The sequence below is a fragment of the Xylocopa sonorina genome, chromosome 11 (genome assembly GCF_050948175.1).
Source record: "Xylocopa sonorina isolate GNS202 chromosome 11, iyXylSono1_principal, whole genome shotgun sequence".
Lineage (NCBI taxonomy): Eukaryota > Metazoa > Arthropoda > Insecta > Hymenoptera > Apidae > Xylocopa > Xylocopa sonorina.
In genome coordinates this window covers 2969419-2986465 of record NC_135203.1, presented here as the reverse complement: position 1 = coordinate 2986465, position 17047 = coordinate 2969419, and the positions used below count along the sequence as shown (strand labels likewise).

At 52.1% G+C, this 17047-nt stretch overlaps 2 protein-coding genes across 5 annotated transcripts in view; one reads left to right on the top strand and one right to left on the bottom strand.

Moving 5' to 3' along the window:
- The window catches only part of LOC143429400 (uncharacterized), a 381903-nt gene that overhangs the window by 238855 nt on the left and 126001 nt on the right, over positions 1-17047 (bottom strand). The gene's annotated exons all lie outside the window — the stretch shown is intronic.
- LOC143428725 (uncharacterized) overlaps positions 1-17047 on the top strand; it is a 214662-nt gene that overhangs the window by 114841 nt on the left and 82774 nt on the right. The gene's annotated exons all lie outside the window — the stretch shown is intronic.

The window sequence follows — 17047 nt, the reverse complement described above, 5'->3', positions numbered from 1 at the left end:
CATCGTTCGCAACGCTCATCAACAATGCATTAACACGCGGTCCGAACGTGATACTGCAATCACGACGAGCCGGGCTGGCCGTCGGTGGTACCGTTAAACCGAGCGCAAACGGGACAGCGGGGCAGCAGCAGCCGCGCGAATGAATTGTCGCGGGCTGAATCGCGATCCACATTAACCCTCTTCCCCGGCAAGCCACGCCCGACTCGTTCGTCGCGAAATGATTTATTCGCGATTGCGTCCACGGGCTTTTTCTCCGCCTCGCGCGCGATACCGACCTTAATTATCGGGTCACCCCATAAATAACGCGAGGCCCACCTCTTGCTCCTTTTTTTCTCTCTCTCTCTCTCTCTCTCTCTCTCTCTCTCTTTCGCTTTTTTTTTTACACCACCGCCAGGGATAAAAAGAACGGCTGCCGGACGAGCGGCGAGAGCACCTTGCCGGCGAGATTTAGGAACCATAGTTTGCGGTTGCCCAACCTCCGGTTCGTTTCTTGCCGCCTCCCTTATTCGGGAATAACCGGCATTTTTTTGCATCGAACGGTGAACGCGCATCGCGTCTAACGACGCGACGAGTTGAAATCTCGATCGTTACGTGTCCAGGCGAACCTGGCCCAGGCTAAGCACGATTTATTCCCAATTATTAATCAATCAATCATACATCTTTCGTCATCCGTCGTCCGAGGAGCCGTTGGTCTCGCCTGGGCAGGGATCCGGTACGTTTCTTTCCGCTCGCGGCGCAGGTCAAGGGAGGAACAGCCGGCGAAGGGCGCAGCGGGCTAATTATGCGTCGTATACGAAGGAAGATTTATCGCGTTTGCATTTTCCACGGTGCGTGCCGTTTCACCTACGTGAGCACGCGGTACCGACGTCCTCCCTTCTCTCGCGGACACGTGGGTGTATCTTGACGACTTAATATTACAACCACGATAGATATCCGCTTTCGTGGAAGCACGAGTGCCACGCCGTTCTGCGAATACTAATTTTTAACGATAGAAGCGGTCAGCAGCTGCTCGAGAGAGTTTATTCTGAGTATAGATAAATTCGTATCGCACCCTCGCATAAAGTTCGTCCTATTATTTTTCCGTCATCGACGTCGACCGTGAATTCGATTTTCGATCCATCGTTAGAGTGAAAGCGTGACGGAAATAAAAGAAATCGATGAAACCCGATTGGTTGTGTCGATGGTATCGAACCGTTCAGCCTCGACGGGCTTCAGCAATATCGAGGCAAGATAAACAATCTCTCCCACGCCAAGATCGTCGGATTGATGCTAATGAAGGACCGCGCGAGCTGGTTTCTCCGATGCTACGCTTCACGCTTTACAGCCGCGCTTCTTTTCTTCTCTTCGTCGAGAATCCTCTTCATCTTCTCTGCCGTACGCAAAGCGCAGCACAAAGTTCAACTATCGCCCCTCCCTTCGTTCGCGGCTCTTCTTCCATCGACATTCTTCTTCATCGTTCCTGCTACACAACAGAACAGCGAGAATTTAGTTAGAAGAATAGCTAAAGTAAGAGATGAATATTTAACACATCTTTATACTCTCTACGCAACTCGCCCGTCGTAACTCATTTTCGTCTAGCCCATTATACACGCAATTAAATCCTCGTCGACCGCCACTGGTAGAACCGAAAGGGGCGCGTGCCCGCTCGACAGGGGTCCTGCGAATTGGACGCCGCCGTATTAGTCACGTCGAAGCTAATCGATGAGCCCTGGGACAGTCGATCCTCGTGAGCGTAACTCGTCGCGCGACCGTGAGAAATCGTACCCGCAGTCCACTTTGTACATTCTGCGAATATCTCGCCACGGCATTCCCCCGTGTAAACCAGCGCCGTATCTTTCCCGGCGCCTCGGCATCCGCGTTATTTCGCGTAATGCGCTCGCGGGGAATATTACCTTCTTGCCAGAAGTTCGCTACCGTCCGGTTCGCCTGGCACTTGGCCTGCGCCGGTTAAACAGCTATGGAATTACGTTTTTCGATAAGACTGATAGGTAACGACCCTTGGTAAGGAACTTGTTAGCTACCGTGCTTAAATGTGCTGTAATCTGTTGGCAGAGGGGTTACACGACGTGTGGACGTTCGTCGTGCCCTTCAGATCTACTTATCTAGTAGAAGGATCGCATAATTTATGAAACATTTTCTGCGAAACGGTACATCGATATCGCTCGAGTCCAGAATCCAGAATCCAGAGAGTCGTAGTCGAGTGTATTCGCGAGCGATGCAGTGCCGTCGCATTTCGCATGTACATTTCAATATAATTTGAGTCGAAGGCCGGGGAAGGAATAATCGGGACAGGATAAGACGCATGCTTCTTCATTGTGCTGTACCCACAGGAATCTGGCATGAGTCGGTTCCGCGGCGCGGCGGCGGAGGGGAGAAGTAAGAAGGGCTCCTTTGTGAAAGCAGCCTGAGGAAATCAGGATTGATATAGGGCTGCGGTAGGTTCGCTCGTAACTTTGTCCCGGCGGTACCCGGGACGCGGCCTCGATCCATTAATCACCCTCGTACGAGGCCTGAACCCATGGGTGATTAGCAGGCGCGAACACCGGCTCGCCAGGGATATATATGCGATTGCTCGCCATTGTCGACCACCGTGGACGTTCGCCGCCGCCGATTGAGACGTCCGTCTTCTTCGACGATTCGAAAATACCGACGCGCCACGGTCCGCTTCCGCCTCCCTCTTTCGCGCGCGCGAGAAAGCCTCCCCTTCGCTTGAGCTCTCTTCTCTGGAACTGTTCGAGGGAGGCTTTCGTATATGCGTTGGAAAGCTTGCGGTTCAATTACTCGTACTATCGATACATTGTTGTCAACTAAGTGTTTCATGCTGTTCGTGGTGAACAGATTTTAATTCCATGACACTGAGACGAGCGTAAGAACCGCGTTCCAAGTTTAGCAGATCGTTGCAGAACGATGACACGACCTTCGATGACAATGTCTGACGCTCTGCGAGAGTCAGGTTCACCTGGCGTCCCATTGGAAGAGTCACTGTTCAAATTATACGCCCGAAGCCGCTACAATTTAGCCGGTGCGCGTATCGTAACGAGTCGCGCGAGATTCTTCTGCCTCGTGGGTGTAACATACGAGGTGATGCCACGTGGCTGTAAATTACCGGTCGATGGGGAGGACTGGCGCGTCTCCAGGCATCTAGACGCGCCCTCGGGAGCGCGAAGGATTATCAAGCGCGCGTTCCTCTCCTCTGGCACCTTCTCGCGCGCAATAAATAATTAAACCGCGTTGCGCGCGAGCCGACAGACGAGAAGTGAAGCGTACGAGCATCTTTATGCGTAATAAACAACGGGCGAACCTCTACAATGTGCACGACACGAACAGCCGCGCCTTTCCGCGTAAATTTCATCCCTCTGCGCGAGCTTTCCTTCGTCTCCGCCTCTCGAATCGCACGACCTCCGACTGCATTATCGCGCATTGTGCGCTCTAGAACAGTCGCTTCGTGGCAGCAAAATTATCGTCCATGGCCAAACGGGTCGCGCGTGTCTTAATAATGTAGCACGCTGTCTCTGCACATATAGTTACGCTCCAAAAAATTATTTCTTTTCGATGAATAAAAACGTTGAGATCTATTTTTGATACAGATGCAACGACAGTGGAAGCACGAATAGTTAATTATCAGTGAAACTAACGTGTCTGCGAACTAAGAACGTCTCTCGTTGGCTAGAGCGTAGCCAGACTCTCGCAGTTTATCGTTAGACGCGTACATTTTCCCATTGGCCCTGTTCGATCGCGCGTTGGTAATGATAAACGGCGCGGTGTGCCTAGCGGGGCAGTAAAAGGCAGGTATGCGTGGCGGTATCCACGGAATAATTTGCTACCGGCTCCGCGGCTCGCGTTGCCACGTCCTTTTCATTAAACTTCCGAAACATCGCTAATATTCGCAATTATTATCTTGTATTCCGCCGGGGGGGTAGATAATTGAGCGGCTCGGAGTCGAGTTCGAGAAATGGGCCAGGCCGCGAGAAACCAGCCGCGGGAGAAAAACGGCCGCTCGAGCGGCTGAGAGGGGCGGGGTGAGAGGCAGACGGCGAGCGGCGCCGTGGCGCGCGATGATGAACAGCCCTACGACGATTCGCTAATAACCTGCTATCAGTGCTGTAAAACGCTTTTTGCTCCTCGCCGAGCGGCGAGGATATTCGCACGATTTCCGCGCATTCCAGCCGGGCCCGGGCGGCAATTACACGCAGGGAAACGCGGCGCGTCGTCGCGCGGGCAAAACGCTGATCGAGTTTCGCGCGCCGTCCGATCCTTTTTAACGATCCGCGACGGGGTGAGCCGGTACCGTTCTCACGGGTTTTCCCGTGTGAAATAGGGAACAGGGTGGCTCGAGCGGCGCGTTCGAGTTACGAGCGCCCTCTTCAATTTGTTCTCGAGTACGCGCTAATAAGAACCGGAAGGGTATCTTTATAAGTTCGCCTGTAGCTGGTGCACGCCATTTTCCGGTTTCATGTATTGCTCGTTAAGCGATTATATGTAGCGAGATAATCGTACCGCTTGATTATTTGATACGTCTCGCCTATTATTGATGTGCACTACTGTCTAGAGGCACTCGTTTGAACACTCTTTGACAGGATGTTCTCGTTCAGCGTATACTCTGGATAATCGAAGATATCGCCTCGTAAATTTCACGCGTTGCTATTTATTATTCATAAAGAAGAGGAAACAATATGTCGAAAGGAAATAAGCGCGGTGATAATAAGTGCTCGAACAGCGATCGTAATTAATAATCCTGCCTCCACGATGGCTGCGATTTTACTTCGTCAACGTTCACCTGCTAGCTCGATTTAGCGGCCATTATCATCGCTATAGAAACCATAGAAAATTCATGGCTAACAGGGGATTTGAATAACCAATTAGCTTTACGGGCTTTCCCGTCGATATCGACCAGGATCGGACTAATAGTCCGATGGGAAATTACACCGGTTGATAAAGAGAACTCGTTCTCTAGATAAGGATGAGAGAGTGCGACCCGACGAGAGAGAAAACGAAGATGATCCCACTGTTCGCCGCCTGTTGGTCCACGTCGATTTCAGTCGTCGGATAAATAAGACGTTATGTGACGCGAATGCGATGGGTTATCGATAGAACGACGCTGTTGGTCTTCGCGATTGTCTACCAGAGAAATTAGGTACGTTCGAGGCTGAGCGTCCTTAATGGCGGCCGCGGAGGGCTCCTCGTAGCATCCACCAGCTTGTAATTGGAATCGTCGATGCCTAGATAGCTGGCGTTCGGATCGGTAGTTATTTAAATTAAAATGCAAATTGGATTATCGAGCGCTACTGGCTATCGCTTCCCTCTGTGAGTCAGATCGGCTGGTCGAGTCGGCAGTTACGCGCGCGGAAGTCTGCCTCCATTTTTAGCGCTAGACTCTGCACGAGATGCGAGAACCAGATTAACGGAACGAAAGTCGAACGGAGTTTTATATTCTTCGGGAGTTACACGCTTAGAAAAAAAAAAAAAAAATGTCGGTCTCGTTTTCTCTTTTGGAGAAGCGGTTGGAGTCCGCTATCGACAGGCGTGAATTGATCGATCTTCTTACTCGCAGCTCTATATCTGAGAGTTTTCTCCAATTTATACTGAATTTTATACTCCTCGTATCGTTAAGCTAATACCATCATTACGTAACTTAAAAAATCTTCTAGATAAGTAGGTACATCGTACGTTGCGTTCCCTTTGCAACGACGGAATGCTCTAAAGATACGCGAAGCGAGGACAGGACGGATGGAAGCATCTGAAACCGGAGCTCGATTAAGATCTCAGGACGAGCTCTTTCGATACTCGCCACTCGAAATCAGAGCGCAGAGCTTCGAGAGGGACACGCGTCTCCTTTTTCGAAATAATCGCGCGCGACGCGTCCGCGCTCGCGAGGTACGACTGTCCCAGATTTAGCCGAGAAACACCCGTTAGATGCGCGGCGTCGGGCCGTTGCACGACGGTCCATACGGGGGTGGCGCGTGTGCTGTTGACCCGGCGTGGACCGGTTCGGGTCACTCCTTTTTTCCCTGCCCGATCGGGGCCTTTTTTCTGCCCCCTCGCCCTCTCTGGGAGCAGCACCGTGGATATAACCAGGCGTGACGTCACGCGAGGAGGCGTGATAGGTTGGTGCGTGTGTGGGCCCACGCGTGCTCCAGGTGTACACCCGCGAGGCTCATCAGCCGCGCTAAGTTTCCCCCGATTTCGATCTCCATGCCTATTCAACCACATTTGCTCGACGATGGGACTGCGTTTCTGCATTGTTATACAAAAGTATTTAAACGATACACTTTTCTTTGGACATTTCGCGTTTTTCGCATATTTAAATTTCATTTATCTCGATAGTCACCCCGTACTTAATATAGACAGGGCAGTAATTTTAGAACAGGACAAGTGTGCAATATTGCTAGTATAGTACAACTGTAACTTGACTTATGAATTTCATAGACTTTATACAAGACTCGCGATTGTTCGAACAAACAGCCGCGCTAAGTTCCCCCTGATTTCAATCTCCATGCCCATTCAACCATATCTGCTCGACGATGGGGTTGCGTTTCTGAATTGTTATACAAAAGTATTTAAACGATATACTTTTCTTTGGACAATTCGCACTTTTCGCATATTTAAATTTCATTTATCTCGATAGTCACCCCGTACTTAATATAAACAGGGTAGTAATTTTAAAACAGGACAAGTGTGCAATATTGCTAGTATAATACAAGTATAACTTGATTTATGAATTTCTTAGACTTCATAGGAGACTTGCGATTATTTAAACAAAATCTCACATTCAGGTGTTCTTGACAAAGTGACTGGTAGCATTGAAAAAGCAGACAGAAAGTGAGCTTTACCTACGTTTTTCCCCCTCGAGCTGAAGCTCATAGCGCACGGTACTCGATCGTCCCTCGAAAGATGAGCTGGGAATGCGGCTCGATCGGAGCAGTCCCGTTTCCACCGGTCTGTACTAATTAAAACGAGCGGCGATGGGAAGCGAAATAGAGTGGCGGCAAAACCTGAGCCACGCGGCCGATATGAAAGCGTCCGGCGACTGGTGAAGAAGTTCGTTAAATAATCGATATCGATGCGAATCCTGGAAGCGCGAGGAATGAAATTGCTAATGTCACATCCCCGAGGATTGGCCACCCGTCGTAAGAACTGGCTGATTAATAATTCCAGCGTATCCGTTGGTTTCGCCGTTAAAATCGTGAACGTGACGGTTCTTTCTGCCGTCGCTCTTTCCACGAACCGGCTCTAGATCCGGCCGAAACGTCTCGTCGCGGGTACCGTTGAAAGAAAGCAAATCGCTCTCTATTCGTCGACCGTCCCTCGAGGATAGAAGAAAGTTAGGAATGCCTCTGGCGAACCGTCGTACTCAATTTCGTGGAAACGTGAATCCGCTCAGCGCGTCCAGTCGCTCGTTTCCCATTAAATACGCGATCGGTTACCTCTGCGAAGCTGTCAACCCCGTCGAAGGGACGCGAGACTGTTGCAAAGCGATTCGCCTGAACGTGCAATTCGTTTCAGGATCGTTCGATCGTTTATCGTCACCGTAGCGACTCGCAATAGAAACGCAAACGGTAGAAGGTGAAAAATGTAAACGGGCCACTGGCGAATCGTACGTAGCGCAAGGCTGTTCGTCATCACACGGTTGGCTAGCCGTGGTCGAAGCACAAGCTGGGCTTGCCGACACGCGACCCACACGCGGCCCTCCCTCCCTCGTCTAACCCTTTCCTCGCGTTCCATTTTCCTCGCGCACCTCTCGTTACCACCTCCCGCCGGCGGGGACCGCGAACGCGCGGCCGTCCAAGGGGAACAAGACGGAAATAAGATACGACACAGCTGATACGCCTTCGTCCGGCGATTACGCGCTAGGTGTACGCCCGAGATCGCGGATGATGTCATTCCCAACTATAAACCGCCGCCAAGTGCAACCACACCGACGGCCTCCGCTTATGCAGATGACCAGGGCCGCGTTTTTACCCCCAAGACCCGTCCAGATGATAAGAGGACGGCGAGTAATCGGTTTTCGGACAGTTTTTCACCGACGGACAAGGGCACCGTGGGTCGTCAACGAGCCTCCTCTCGCCCCTCGCGCGATCCTTTATGTCCTCTACGTGGGAATTATTTATCCTCGCGCGGCGATAAACGCTCATTTCGCTCGCGACGCTTCTCGTACCTGTGCGCTTACATAGTAGAACGTAAAGCATCGAGCGTCACCGCGTAATTGACTTTTATCCCCGTCGAATTGTGCGCCGGGGCGCGCGGGCAGTTTATTAGGCTGCTCGAGCGCGGATAGTTTCGCGATAACCGCGCGAGAGAAATACGTTCGGACGCGTGCACGCGGCGGACGTCGTGCCTGAGGTTGTTGCGTATCGTAATCTCAGTGACTGAGTTAGATCGTGATAGCCAAGGCATAATTCTGCTGTCCCGCGATCGTGCAACCTTTTGTCTTCTCGCGCCGGGTACACGCGTATCAGCGCCAGTCATTTTTTATCGTAATTGCTTTACGACGACCTGTACGCGCGCATAAATCGTACGAAATTGTATCGTGCAAAGAGTAGGAAGGGAGAGAGTGTTTGCTTTTCAATGATATTCGAACGAAATGTTACATTCTGAGACTGGCGGAATGGATATCGTTGGCATCGATGGACGTTCTGTTGGAAGCAGTTGCAAAAGTTTCCAGCTGGGATACAGATGTAAATTTGTTAGTAAAAGAGAACAGCATGCGTCGAATCTTCTATCTAACGTCGAGGAACCAACACTCGAGAACGATTTGTCTGGAATATACAATTCACGAAGAGTCGTATCGAATAATTTGAAAGAGATTTCCAAATTGGAAACGATCGAAATCGACATTCCCAGCGGTCGAAAATCGCCCACGAAGCGACTTTCGACGACTGTAGATCTTCCGCGCGAGTGTCGTGCAAGCATTCGATAGGCGGTCTCGCGCGATTGCGGCCGATTTTTCCGGCAGCCGATTATTAATATCCCGGAGGCGGCTGCCGCGGATCAGCATTCCCAACGACATTTCTCACGAATCGATCCGCGGGTCAAAAATGTCCCGCTATCGACCGCTAGAAATTTATACCGCGAGGGGCCCTTGCCCGATAAAACAAGGAATTCGAAGTCCACGATGAAGTGAAGGGAGGTTTGTCCGGCCGTAGCGAGCTGCGCCCGCGACATCAATCATCCTGGCCGGACAAGACTTTCACCGGCTGTTACGACGACGACGACGTCCACGTAGTTGCACGAAAGCCTCGTGGCTCGACCGCGGTTGCATTGCGTTCCGTAGATCGACCGGCTCTTTGACTTCCATGCGATCGTCCACTTTTTTCCCCTCCCCAAGACCTTTCTTCCCTTTGCCCAGGTCTTTACTCGCGACTTTGCTCGAGTTTGCGTTCTTATGCGAAGCAACGACTCGACGAGCGAGCTTCAGCAGGGGTTGCAAGCGTCCTCGAGTACGCGTTGCCACGCGCAGCGAAAATCTCCGCGCGGTCCGGTGTTGGCAATCAACATAATATACGGCACGCGTCGCTGCTAATCAAATGCCGCCCACGGGGACGTCATATAAGAAACGTATTTTTCGCTGGCGATCCGCGAGAGAATAGCGTGCAAATATATACGACCACGCGTCGCGAATGAAATCAATTCGTAGTCGATGATATTTCACTCTGCATAGGTCTCTACGCGTTCGCGTTACGTCACGGCGAACACTTTCGTTCGAGCCCCGACGAAGAATCCGGAGAATCCACCTTGGTCGTCGGAATTTCTCATCCACGCGAACGAGATTTATCCTGGCGTGTTTGACTGGAACGTGACCCGTGGTTCCAAACTGTCGAAATATCGAGCGTGGTAAAATTGTCGGTCCACACAGGGTTCTTACTAAATCATCAGAATTTTCGCGCAACGATTAATCACGCGTCGGACGTTAATAAACGTCCGACTCTCCTCCCGTTTTAGATAAATTGAAAGCTTTAACAACACCTGGCGAAAGAAAGTAGGTGTGAAAAAGAACGGGACCAACATTTTCGAAACGAGACTGCTATACAGTGCCATCTCCCGCGTGCCATCTCTGATAAGTAGCGAATAACGTCTCAGCGCGAGTCTGCAACCCGATTCCCGACGGCGCGCGAAGTTGCACACGCGATTTATGACCTGGAATCTTTCGACACGGTGAAATCGGTGCTTCCACGGTGTCCGTCGAACGACGCACGAGAAACGGAGCCGCGCAACCGGCTAAAGAGGATGGAATTGGCACCCGTTTCGGTGGTCAATTATCGCGCACTCATAAAATCCGCTGGATCATTCGATAATTCAGTGTCTCCTTGCTAACGCGAGGATCAGAACCGAGAGGAGCCCCTGAACCGGTCGAAATCGTGCCAGTAGCTGCGAGGGACGCTCGCGGATGATTCAATCGCGACGACTCGCGAACTTCCACCCACGAGACCGCGATCCACCTGGAAGACGGCACCGTATGAACGAAACGGGCCAACGATCTCGTCGCAACGATGATCCAGGCACAAATCAGACACTCTTTCGTCGGCTACGCGATGTTTCACCCACGCGAAGTCGCGGATCAGGAAAAAATCGAGGGAAATAGAAGGGCAGACGTTGTATCGGTAGCGTCGATCGACGGTGTCGTTGAGTTTCGCGCAAGCCTCTTTGCGTTCATCGCGCAGATGGATCTTGATTCTCGCGCGAAGTGAATATTGATTCGAATTCTTTGTTGTATTCTGTTGGGACTGTCTACTGTAACCGAGGGCACTTTATTATCCGCTCGGGGAGGCTGGTATTCATCGCCGCTGTTGCGCTTCGCAATTAATCTCCGCGGAGATTTACAATCTCGTTCCATAAGTCACTCCGCTTTTCCCACCCGAAACCAGTCGAATATTTCGAAATTAATAATTCGCGTTTCAAAAATGATCGTTCTGTTGCGCAAAGGTAGCTTTGCAGTTATCGCATTAGGAAATGGCGTATTACCGAGCATACGTATAAGGATTAATAAGAAAGGTACAAGGCTTCGTTCAGTGGCTACCGAGCTTTCTTACGATCCCTCTCGCTCTCCCTTTCTCTCTCTCTCTCTCTCTCTCTCCCTCTCTTTCCGAAAGTTACTTACAAGTAGCCGATGACTTGTGCAATTACTTTACACTTGAGACTGGAACGAAAATTTATACGCGCGCACGATACTGGCGATATTAATTTTTCGCATACACCCGTTATTACCAATTATAGACTCATCTTAATTAACCGTATAAATTACACACGGACCGTAAAGTAGGTATAATTGTACGAATCAAATGAGCCTGCATTATACGCATTATCGTTATTTATCGCCGTTATCCAGGCCAGCCAGGGCCGATGTCTCGTAAAGCAAACTTCGAAGCCCCTCGTGCAAAACGCTCGCAAACCGATGGGACTCACCCGTTACGATCAAAGCGCGATAAAACCCGAATCGAGCGTAAACCATCGTACCGAAAACCATGAAATCCCCGGTCCGACAACCTTCGTCAAACAGACCGTGCCACGGCAATTACCACCTGTGTAAAAACCCTCGCAAACGTCAGGCTCGTCAGCGCGATTTTAAGCAAGTGGACCCCGGGGTTAAGAACGGGAGAGAGGGAGGGCCCGAGAGCCGGACACCCAACGCGTCCCACCCACGAGCCGCGCGCGGACGATGATCCGCGAGAAGAAACGCGCGGCGGCATGGAAACAGGGACCATGGTGAAAAGTACCATTGATCCAGCGCCATATTTCTCCCGGCTGGACTTTATTGAGGAAGGGGGTTAGAGCGGAGGTATTGAATTCATCGGTGTACGTATTGTCGACAAGATATACGAAGCTGGGGGTTACGGGTTAAGTGGAGGCTGGTACCTCCGGTAAATAAGTCTCCCCGCTCGCGCTCTCGGCCTGTTCACCCGTGTGCGTTGTCTCGCGCGGCGGTTGCACGCGTGTGGAAAGTGCACGCTTTCACGGGGCAATTTATAATCGTACCCGGGTTCAATGGAACCCGGTGCCGTGTGGGACGGTGGAGAACAAAGGGACACCCCGTGGAAGCTAGGTGGTTGCTCTCAGCGCGACGAGCACCACCGCCACGGCGGACGCTCGGTTAATCGATGATTAGTCGCCTGGGAGCCCCTTTGATTCCCGAAGTTGATGTATCTACGCGCTGCGAGGATGTTCCTTTGAGCTGCGTTTACACGGCCAGGCGATGCTCGGAGTGGGCAGTCGTGGACGAGCGGGGACAAGCGTGAACTATGATTTACGTGGGAGATTTCGTGTGGCAGCGAAATGCTTGCGTTTTCTTACTGGTTTCCCTTTCCTCGTCAGAGTTCTTCGAACGAGATTTAGGAACCCGGAAGCGAATCAATCGATCGTCGCGTACCTTGCTCTCGATTTGGCTGCGAGTACGCCCACGGTACGGCTGGCTGGCTCTCAATAAAAACGCTCCTTCATTAACGCCGGTGACTTTTGGGACAAAGGATCGAACACGTACAGGCAGAAAAGGGGATCCTCCGTGCGTGGACATTGTTTGCACGTGAGTTACAGGGACGAGATGGCACAAAGCGCCGGTTCCAACCGACCTATGACCCCGCCTCTAATGAGCGGCAAAGCATGGCTATTGTGAGAGCGCCTCTTCCTCCCCGCGTTCGCTCGCGCTGGCTGCCCTTTGCGGTTCCCTTCCACGGGAAGGGCTCGACAGCCAGCCTCACCCTTCCGTGCTCCACCACGTGGAACGGCACGATACGTCGTTCGAGTCACGATCGCGATTCAAACTTATCGGGACTACTCGCGGTGCATACGTATCAAAGGGTTGAACGGGGTTGTCGTCGTTCGCTGAGGATACGAGAGAAGATCGAAATATCGAAAGCCTGCGAGTTACGCGTTTCAAATTGTTTAACATTGCCACGAAGTTACTTAACGGTATAAATAGCACGGAACGGATCAAGTCGTCGCAACGATACATTTTAGACAGAAGCGTAAGCTCGTTAAACACGTGACGCCCGGTAGCAATGCCAAGTGGAAGCGAGGCTGGCCGTTGCCAGGTAGAACTCTGATAAAATTTAAGCAAAATCGTGAATAGGACGGCTAGTAGAATTGGCAAGGTTCATCCAGTACAAAAGGGGCCGTTATAATTAGCCGAGTCGTTCGATCGAGCCAGTCCAAACAACCAGCGCGGTTCCACCAACGCGAAACATTGTCTCGAGCGAGTCAGCGTGAAAATAACAACGCGTATGATCGATGCATCCTGCAGGGGCGCGCGAGCACGGGGAGGAAGGACGATCCCCGGCTCGTAGCGAGCCTCTGCTCTCGGGTCTCTCTCAACTGGGTCGATCTTGACGCTCTATAATCCGGCAATGCCGCCGACAAATGGAGTGCTAAATAATCTCTCGACGAGAGAGTGAAAAAACGAGCAACAAGCCGAGCACGAGTCCCGGAGCGGAGCGTCGTTCGGGCAATAAGTCATCGAGGAGTATCGAAGACGATCCCTGGGACACGTATCTCGGCCGAGATCCGGTTCACCGGGGTAATTTTGGAAATTGCCACGATTAATTCTCGATATTGCGAACATTTTCTCCTCGCAGGGCACTGATGGACGTCTACTGTTGCGTGATCACGTCAATTCGAATCCCAATATCCAATCATCAGCGTCGGATAAGCAACTTTTCGTCGACGTTGATTCATACAGAACCCGGTTGCAAGGCAAACATAAATTACCGACTGTGCCCACCTTCTTTTTACCTAAAAATGCAACGTATCTACGTATTCAGAAAAGTCGAACGACGCGAAAAAATCGCGCGCAATTCCAACCCCTGACAACCCTTGAACGTAGAAAAACAAAAATCCAGTAGCGACGTTTTAAAACGACGCTCGCATCTCTGTCTGGCCTTAAGAAAGAACGATCGACCGTTGGATCGTTCGAAGGGACGAAACGAGAAGCGTGGAACGGCTTTCCCGGGAGGAGGGCGGTTTCCGCGGTGCAACGGTCCGCCTCGCAGCCTCGCGGGCAGTAGGAAGAGTCCCCGGCTCGCGGCGGTTCTCCGAAAGGGCCGCGAGTCGTGGAAAAAAGGATAGAAGAAAGGGGGAAGCGAAATCCCGAGGCGAACCGTCGCCGTTCTTGTCGGCCAGGCAGACGGCAGCAAAGGGGAACACCCTGTACATGCCAACGACATTCCCGAAGTGCAGCGTGCAGTTTTTCGCGGCTACCAGCGCAGTCCCTGACGAGTGAGTGACTCACGGGCCCCGGGAGTCGGAGCAGCAAGGGCGAACACGCGCGTGCTCCCTCTTCGGCGCGCGCGTCCGTGAGCACGCACACGTGCCAACCAGCAGTCTACCTCCGCGCGTGTACCGATCTGTCTGTACAGGGTGTTTATCGCGAATCGGTCATGCCTCGAGGAAAAACCTTTGATAATCGCCTCGAAGCCACGAGGAGGCTAAAGGTAGCCGAGCGGTACGACGGGAATGTCCGCGACTTCTAGCAGAGGAAGCTGGTACCATCGTACACTGGGTAGCCTGTTGGCAACGTGGACCGTTGGTTTAGGAACTTTCAATTTTCATCTTGTTTCGAATCGATACGCTTAAAATCTCTTGGGATTGGTAGCCAAATTTAATGAACAACGACGAGAGGTAACGATCAACCTAATCCGGAGGTAAATTCTGTCGTTCAATGTCTTCGCGGGACCGCAGGAAGATCGCGTAGCGTCTCATCGGAGGATATCCTTTGGCAGAAAAATGAGAGAGGAAGCGAGAAAACGATCGATCTTTCCTCGCCTACAGATGGCATCGTATCGATGTTGGATCGCGAGCTAGCCACCCAGTATAAGGCTCGCGAGGACTCGTGTGGACGCGTACACGTGTACGTATACTCGCGAGCATGTTCCGCTGGACGTGGCTCGTCGGTGTGCAAGTGGATCGAAGATCGAAGGATCACGAGCGGGAAGGAGAACAAGAAGAAGACGACCGAGACGGATACGAGGACGAGTGGAACGACGCGGAGCGCAGTGGTCCTCCCCAAGGGTGGAGGGGGACGGGACGAAGAAGGGGAGCGAAGCGCGAGATTTATTTGCCCGAATTTCGACGGGCGGCCGATGCCGTGGCCGCTTCCAAGGAATGCATTTCGCATTCGGGATCTTCCACGGAATATGTTCTGCGACGGGGTTGAGGTTTCTGCTTCGATCGGCTAAACCAGTCACCGAGGTTTGTTATTGTTTTCGGGGGCCACGGACCGTTCTTGCGACACGCCTGCCTCCTCCTCGTTCGATCTGGCTCCGTCGGACCGCGGTCTCGACCAAATGAAGAGCCCTGGAAAGAAAAAAAGAACGACCAGCACCGCTGCACTCGCTGCTGTTTTCCGAGCCACGCGAAAGAAGGTTACCAGCTGCTTTTTTAACTTGAACTTTTCAGGAACTACAGTGCGAGAGTTACGAAACGGTGCTACGCGAGATACTAATTCCTGCGTGGTAACAGCGAGACACCCAGTTTTTGTACCAGCTTCGAAACAGCGGAAGGTTGGAATCGAGAATTATGACACTGGAAGCGGTCCACGGCGGTCAGATTATAAACACGAAGAGCGCAGCTCGTCGTGGATTCAGCTGTCCCGCCGCTTTCCTCCAGCCACGGGGAAACTAGTCGATCGTTCGTGCCGCGGCCTGCGCGAAACCAGTAGTAGCAGCCCATTCGGATGATGTACGAGCAGCGATACGCGATGCAATTAGTATTCCGCGTATAAGAAATCCGAGTCGTGTATCTCCGTATTATCGTAATTATATCGCGGAAGGGAGTTTCGTGGATCCGTGTTAAGGAACCAGTTGGGGACTGCGTGTCTCGTACCGGCGCTTAACCCGTACGCCTCTTTGGCTTTCGTGTCGATCGCCATTTAGCGTCCCCGGTATTAATCGAATCGATAAAATCCAACAGCCAGCCGTGCTCGCTTGCCAACGCCGTGTGTGCGCCGACTGGACACGGAATCGAGGAATCCAGGAGTCGAATCGGTCGAAAACCGATTCGAGGACTCGAAACGGTGACGTAGCCGTGAGAGGTGTCGTTAACCGAGAGGGCCAGCGTTATCCGAACGAGGGATCGGCGATCGTCCCGGTGATGTATCGTTTCCGATCGGCCTCCCCTCGAATCGGCTCTATTAGGCCGTTGCCATCGGTTTTTACGCTCGAACGAAGGGATTCCGAGGCGCACAGGCGGGCCTCGAGCAACGGCGCGCACAACGTTCAGCTAATGTGTCTCGGGACCGGTCCGTACGAGATCCACTCGACGGCGTTTGGGAGAAAGACTAGATTTATGTCGACGAATGATTCACGACGTGATTTACAGCGGATTGTCCAGCGGCGCATACTGATTGACCGTTTATATCGGTCCACCGGTATCGCGACCCTCTAATCACTCGTTGGCTCAAGAAATCTCCTCTCTCCGTCGACTGCGACACGCTTTTCGCTTCTTTAGTTCAGTGGTCGTCAAAAGCGACCGTTTTCGGTGGTCTCGCGTCGATCGACTTCCTGGTTCGTTCGAGATGAGCAACGATCGCAGTCAGAAATACTTGTAGAAGCCTCTGAGAATGAGGAATGATGCGAACTTTTGCTTATCGTAGATCCACGAGAGCGAATAATTATTTCTGAAACGATTTAACGTTCGATTTAGAACCGCATCGCATCGATCGCGACTTCATCCAGCAGATCGATCTTACTACGGAATGATCGTCGATGGTAGACGCGTACAGGAGTCATTAGTATACCATCGTGTTCTCGCTTGGATCCGAGAAAAGCGCGTTTTTCCGGGCCGTTACTCAACAGTGGCGAACACGGGGAGCGGGCACGAACCCGTGTTTTCTGCGCGACGAGCAGCCCGAAAGTCCCGCGGGACCGCTCTTCCTCCTTTTTCCAATCTCCGTCTGCCCGATTCGTGGCTCGATCACGAAGGCAGGGCACGCGTCTCGCCCGTAGAATGTCGTCGTAACGAGGTGTTCCACCCCACCGCCGCGATGGCGGACGAAACCCGGTGCGCAGGGACAGATCTCTCGTCCTTCGTCTGGTTCGTGTCCAGAGGTGATCCCTCCGAGCGA